Source organism: Diadema antillarum, unplaced genomic scaffold (assembly GCF_040938485.1).
Source record: "Diadema antillarum isolate AM-2024a unplaced genomic scaffold, OU_Dant_1.0 scf00000000, whole genome shotgun sequence".
Taxonomy (NCBI): Eukaryota; Metazoa; Echinodermata; class Echinoidea; order Diadematoida; family Diadematidae; genus Diadema; species Diadema antillarum.
This window is the reverse complement of record NW_027270889.1, coordinates 324,831-332,741: the sequence shown is the minus strand read 5'-3', so window position 1 is coordinate 332,741 and position 7,911 is coordinate 324,831.

Here is a 7,911-nt window from a genome sequence, read left to right as displayed (position 1 = left end):
ATTAAAGTGGAGTCAAAAGCTACTGTGAAAACATCGAAAGATTAAAATGTATCTCAACGCATGTTTCTATAACGAAATTTTAGAACACTTGCATTAGTAGAACGTCACAGCTATATGTCACCATCCTCCCTTATAGCCATACATTGTCCTACTGTTTTGAGAGAAAAGAAAAAGGGGCAAGATTTTATAACTTTATCATAATCAAGTGGATATGGATGGGCTTAGTCTTATGGCATTAGGTTCTCTACACTCCCGTCTCTCAGGACCCAATTACCATTAGGAGAACAGATTGATGGTTGTTACTTGTTATCACCAAAGAAACGTCAATAGACAATTAGCACATCAGCGATGTTCCTTTCTCCTGTTCTTACTAAGTTCGTCACTCGCTGGAGGAGTTATTGAACTTGAGAGGAGCTCTCGGTCTTCAGAGAGACTTAATTTCCTTTCACGCCTTGGTGGATCGTTTCAGACCATGCACCACCGCTCTCCATGTATAGCCCGAATGTTCGCTTTCACACTGACAATGGTGGACTCTTGGATCACCATGGATAGCGGGGCTTTTAATCTGGTCCCGGATATGTTAAACCGCGACGAGCTGATGAGAGTGATTAGAACCGAATTCATTGATGCTTCTTTAATACGTCATAAGGTAAGATTCTTATGTCACCACTATCAGTTGTACGCAGGCGCAGTCTGTTTAACGCCGAACGCGCAAGACTCAACATCGACGACTAGATTTACGGGTCGTACCAAGTGCTGTGTAGTGGTATTGTGTGAAGGAGGGTGGTAGCGTGCTAGGCTCCGAAAACCGGCGCCGCAGAATCACCACTGATTCCTTCTTGGTTGGATAAAGTGGACACTCTTACATCACCTCCTGCGGGAACTCGGTACATTCAGTTCGATAAGTGGATCATGTGGAAATAACTTAAACGGGCGGGTATGGAATAGAGGTAAGATTCTCATATCTTTTTTTTTTTTACTATAAAAGGCTCCCATTTATCGTTATTTTGATCATTTCTTGTTTTGCTTTTTTTAGGGGAGGGTGTAATAAAAGAATAGAATAATCATAGATGATTAGGTCTCGAGTTCAGTGAGTTGTCTCACTGGATTGTTTTTTCGTTTTGTCTTTCGTTCGTAAGATATGTATTTTTCTTAGAGGATTCACTCTATCGAGTGTTTGTTTAGCGCTTGACTGTGAAGTTTGTCGTTATTATTCGCAGTAATTAACACAGCGGTGATGTATTTAAGTGGCAGACTGAGCTAAATTAATAATCAAGGTTTTCTATTCGAAGCTCTTCTGTGCAGAGTAATTAAAAGTAGCAGGTGGCTGTTGACTCTTGACAAAAGCAAGATATTATTAGATCCTACGACATCTTTTAAGGTGCCCTCAAAACACACTCTGTCATTGTCACTATCCTGATGTGTTATACATGCACCGTGCATTTGTTACAATCTGTATGAAATTGAATTATTATCATATAGGGAATTTTCTTTCGACGCCAGTGCAGTTGCCTGTTCTCTGATCTTAGTACATGTACTGTACTTTTACACGCGCTTGCCTAGTTCCTGATGTGTCTAGTACCTGTGCCTACCTCTGTTTCTCTTCCTCCGCCTGTTATTCTTAAGCTCTCGGATATGTGCCGATTTATTTTCCTATAATAATCGTAAGTCTCTGAAGTCCTGATATATGCCCCTTGTTTTCACCTGTAATTTTAGTTTGTGATTAACTGGAACTCTCGCTATATAGGAGTCCTCGTTATGTTCTGTTGCAAGAAAACGTGTCTTCTGCACTCACATTCTTCATTCATTACATTCGACTGCGTTCCCTTATCTTATACACTGTAACTGAACACATGTTTTATACTGTTTCCCAGTTTTGAATGTTACTTCAAAGTTTGGGATATCGTAAACAAAATAAAGGGTAAGTTCATGCTGTCCTATTCCATTCTATCATTCTATTTTTCTTCGAGAATAAGATTTCCAGAATGCCTTTTCCAAAACGATTATGTTCTTAGTAAGTGCTTGTCAGTATATTCTATAACTCATTTTCTGAAACAGGTCAGTTCCCTTCTGGCAACATTACATTTTCAGTTGACTACCATGTATTGTCCCCCCCCCCTTTTTCTCACCTGTATACCATAATAGTAAGGTTCAAGATAATGAACGAGCGAACTTGAGAGGGATGAGGGATCCCATCCATTTATTTTGCCAATTGCCAAGCAATGGAAAAGGTTGAATGGCTGTCCTGCTTAATACTTTATAGGAAAATGTACAGTGCGCATGGTGTAAACAAGCACATATACACAAACACTAACATACACAAACACACACCGTACACAACATTATATTTTTTTTCTTTTTATGAGGGGATGAATAGAATAATTTTGGTATACCTTTTTGATGCCTACCATTTCACGTCCTCCTGATGCCTGCCATTTTAAGTCCTTCAGTTTATCACCTCCCAGTTTTTAGTCCTTTTGATGCCTATATCAGTTTTATAGGCATACAGTTGTATATAAGTTTTTGCCTCATTCTTTTTAACACCTTTCAGAGTTGCCTCCTCTTTTTCCATGCTTACTATGGATTCATGATTATTGTCTCTTTTTTATGCCTATAAGCGCACCAGTAGTTTTTTTACTTCTCCGTCGACGGAAGGTTCTCATCTCGCACCCAACCCCTTTTCCGATTCCATTATTTTCCAAGCATAAAACATCTGCTTTTATAACATCACTACTCTTACTTTGCAATTTCAGAGTAACATCACACACAACTACCAAAAAAGAAAAGAAGGAAAAGAAGGGTTGTTTGACACTTTTACTGATAAAAGTTGTGAAATCTTTTGGAGTTGGGGTCAAGAAATGAATTTCATATATTTGTGTATTTCCTGTTTCGAAGTGTATTCAGTTAAGAAACACGACCCTTAATCAAGGATATATTATAGTGTAGGCCCTATGTTATGTGTTTATGTACAAAAGTAAATTTTGGAAATACATTGGATAAGACATTCAATTCCACCGCCAGTTTGTTTTCCCACCCTCGTTTCGACATGATGCATCTTGCCCGCAGCTCATAGAGAAAATACTACTACCCAAATATTGTAAATCGCAGCATCGTTGTTGTTTGTTGTCACTTTGACACTATACTTTATCACGACTTTTTTTATAACTGCAGAAAAACCCCTCACCTTACTATTTTTTTCCTCTCATTCTAAGGATAAAACAGCCGCTTCGAATCGAGAGCGTAAGTGCGTTACGAATCAAAGTGCCCCAATAACTCAACTCAAAAGATAAAGGAATCCGATGTTCTGTGTTCTGTAAACAGCCTAAAACAACATTTTTTTTCTTTTTTTTTTACTGACATACATTATAAGGATAGCCAACGCAAAGGAAGCATTTTTGATTAAGTTTAATCGCGTGATGTTCTACTTGCTATTATCCCCGATGATCAAGTTTTAGTTTTGAAGAAGGTGCCATCAGTCAGTGAAGCTTGAGTCAAACTTGATCTTTAAATATGCCAAATCCACCACTGCGTTTCCTTGTTCATTTAGTTTCATCTTATTTCATTTCGGACCAATGTATAGACACAATGTGATATTTGCATATACAAAAATAGAGTACAATATTACTTTTACATATACAAGTGAAATCAATGCACCTACTTTTTTTGTAACGATAAACAAAACAAAACATAGCTTAAGGAAATGCATATGCAAACTGTAACTGAATCGCATCAAGGAAAAATGTTGGGTACTACAACATTTTAGTTACATTTTTAATATCTGAAGACGCCATATAATTTCCGAATTTCCTGTTTAAGTCAATTATTGAGACTTTGAACTGAGTTTGGTACATTTTTTTTTGAGTTGTCGGATTACATCACTAAAATGACCACTGAATTTTAGACGCAGCAACGCTTTTCACTTAGTAGTCCTTATTAGGACTGACATAAGCTTTTGAATGCCGTTTCCATCTGTAGATAACGAGAGTACTGAGGCAAATACTATCAAGGAAATGTAACATGGTTCTCTACTAAGCACGATGTTTCTTCCTCTTCCTCATTCCTTGCATATTACGAGGACTAAGTATAATACTAATGTGTTAAATCAGTCCTTTTTGTTGTTATCTAACCCTGTTAGGACATACCAACTCGCTAGTGGTCAGACCTTAGGTATTTAAAGCATTAATTCAGACGAGTCTGGCACTTCACAGAAATCAAAACGAGTTTGCGTGCCAATTTGTGCTGCTTTCTTTCTTTGTCAGCAAAATTAGGTTTAAAAATAACGACTGTTAAAATGCCTATACCAAAATGGTTTATAATGGACTGTTTATACTTCCTGCGCTCATATTCGATATTACTGTATCCTTAAATTGAATCAGAGCCAAACCAAATTTTCATGATGCGCTTAATTTTTCATGTACACGAAATGTCGTCAATTTAAACAAAAACAAACAAAAGAAAAGGGGTGGGGGTGGTAATAAAGCGAAAATGCATCAGCTCCAAGAACGCGCTGGTCACATGCAGAAACACATTGCGGCTGTGAAAAGACATGTAAAAATGTTCAGCAAATTCTTACAAGTATACACTTTGTCGCATAGCTGTTAGCCACGAAAGGTACGATTATAACAGACATACTATTGATACCTCTTTATGTTACGAGGCAACATTGTTTAGAGGAGGTGCGCATAATTTTATTATGAACGTTAAGAGGTGATAAATTGCACATGAAGACATGCATTTTACGATTCAGTCAGAGTGCAAATAATAATCAAAATGATCATTGTGATGTCTGTGAGGTGACATGAATTCATGGTAACACTTCTAGCTACATCACGCTCTCCTGTTTGTGCAGCAACACCTCGCTCTCGTAAAGGCGAGACGGCATCATCCATTGAGCGTCCGTTGCCATAGCAATCGCACGGCACTGGTAGGACATCCCCCATATCGATCACTTCTTCTGTTGCCTAGCAACTCTCTCCATGTCCCGTGCTTGTCAAAGTTTGGAATACCAGGGCATTGTTTCCACTGCGTCGTCCCGACCTCAGAAAGCCGAGGATGTCGTAATAATGAGACAGGTGGGATGAGATACCAACAATGGCGTCAGATAGTGGCGCGGGGATGATAACTATCCCTTTCCCCCTGGAGACTCGTCATTTACCCTAGCAATTTAATCATGGAAGGCAATAGTTTGACTGACCTCCGTATTAAGAATCTTTTTTTTTTATTTCGACTCTTGATTAACAAGGCATCAATAACAAAAACCATCAAAGTCCACCTGCTATCTGATGGTGTTGGCCTTGACCGTTATATTCTTTCAATTTGCCCTCATGCTTTGCACTGGCATGTTTTCTTCTCTTAATTCAGTATCACTACTCGAGATCCGGGGTCTGTTCAGTGCCATTACACTGTCAGCTGTACGCCGGTCAATATACGGTATTTTACTCCAGTCACAATTAGATTGATAATCATCCTACCAATGCCAGGATGAATTGATATGATAATGATTTGATTTACAGTGACCTGTTGACTTGTCTTTCAAAGTATCGCTGTTTGGACGGAATTGTTCCACCATTGACGTTTTCATGTCAATTGAATGCGTTAAATGTTTGTTGGGCCAAAAGTTCTGCTTTTACAATGCATAAAATAACGTTTTGACAGAAGATATAGCTCTAAGTCTCTGATGTTTATCTCCGTGTCTCTCCTTTGCAAAGTCGAGAACGGATGGCATCAGGATATTGGAAATTGGAGACTTGCATTCCATACAAGGAGCGAATCACTTTAGTTTGATTTTATCTAATCAAAATCTACTCTAAGATTATGCCGTTCGCAGCGTGCCAATACAGGACCACATCATAATTCAAGGCTATCTCAAATGATCAATTCAAGCCGCATGATAAATTTAAGGTATCAGTGTAACAGGGTAAAATGCCATAAAATACAGTAGGCTGTTAGTTGAAGTGCGGAGAAAATAACACCAATTTTATTTTTGCTTCTCTATTTTGTAATCACTAGTTGATTTCGATTTTTTTTTTAAAGAAATTCCTCTCGATAGGGAGTAACGAGGACCAAAATAAATGATATATTTTGGTAAATCTTAGTTCATGATTTATTTCAGTTAAGTTAGATATATAGCTAATGCAAAATCTCGGATATACTGTTTCTCCTGCGACAGAGTGAAAAAAAGCAATTTCGCGCACCGAACAAGGAATCTTGCATACATTGTACAAACTGTTGTAAGTGGTGGCAGACAACATTATCACGATAGATCCGCTGTCTCATTCATGGACGAAATATCAAAAATGACAATTTATCATTTTGAATTCACTTAACTTGCTGCAGCTGTCCTATATCTCATTCAAACTAAAAATAAATCACAAAACTAAATGTTCGGCTTGTTTAACTAGCTTCATGTCCAACAAAGTTTTCTGTGTTCAGTAGCAGTCATGATGAGTTGACGCCTGAGCACAAGATGTTTATTGCGTTTGCAATCATTGCTGGAGGATATGTCTGCCTAGTTGCTTTGTTCTATCAATAGAGTTTGTTTAGCTCTGTTTATAGGAACAACGTGTTATAACACAAAAGGGTTCGCAAACAAGAACTCCACAGTGTTGCGAATTCTTATGTATTTCTTAGTGTGTCTCCCACGGCCATGAGTGGCTGCCGTGCTCAGCGCATTGTCTTCACAAACACCACATAACTAAAAAAAAACCTACGGCTGCTGAAGGTTTAACACATTCATCACGCTGTTCATTCTTTCTATTAGTGAATAGAAACCAGTCAAATCATGGGCCAGTTCCTACTCTGAGGTCACAGACGAGGCAGGAACATGACCATTTTTATGTTATCCCTTGCCCCCATTGTGTTTTCTTCTTTGAGATGCTTAGGGATGGGGTGGGGGATTACTTGGGGATGTGAAAGAAGACGCCGTTTCGTAGTAACCAACTATTATACCTCAGGCACGAACACGTCACGGTTCAGCCGTCTTATTTATAATTCTATGGACACTCAGAAGCTGTATCACCCTTATGTAGACTGAGATTCAATTGGATGTGAACGAAGGTGAAGATCCCCCCTCCCCCGCTTTGATTGCTCGAGTAGAATAAATTCCCATTGCGCAAGAGGTGTTTCATTGAGAGATTTCTGTAACCATGCTGTAACCATCTAATCTGTAGAGAGTGTGAATAGTTCGAAATTCAAAGGCAGTGTTTTCACTCCGTCATGGGATTGGTGTTGAGGGAATAGTAAAACCAACTTTACTCCATGTCCATCCCCAAAGTAGGGTGTGAAACTGATGTGAACTATACATTTCTTTTTAAACATAGTTGCCAGAATAAACAAAACCATAATAATCCACAGAGCATGTGATGCATATGCACGTGAGAGTTGTCCGATCAGCATTTTGTAGTGGGGTTAAAGAGCAGGATAAAGAGATAAAAGCGAGTGAAGTTCCGAGCCAATAGGACATATAGGTGGTTGCCTTGATCTATTTTGATGCTGTTAATGTGCAGCAAAGGTTTAACATTCAATGAGAATTACTTTATTCCTCCCAGTCATGTATCTGTAATCGACTTGCGTGTGTTTTTGTGCAAATGAATCTGGACGTCATCTTCATTTGAGTCAATTTTGAGTGAAATATTCATTTTCACTCATTTTAGATCTTCGAGTGATCCATGAGGTCATTCCAAAAAAAAAAAAAATTCACTCTTTATAGTTATTCACTCCTTCAAGAGTGAGTATTTTCACTTGATTTTTTAGAGAGTAATTCTTCATGGTTAATTACAATCATGATGGAGGACAGTGGCTGAATTTCTCACAATTTAACATCACAATATTGAACGTGCAAATACATATCAATGTAACAAACTAACCTATTATCAAAAATTAAAAAATAATGCATTCATGAAAAATCACGAT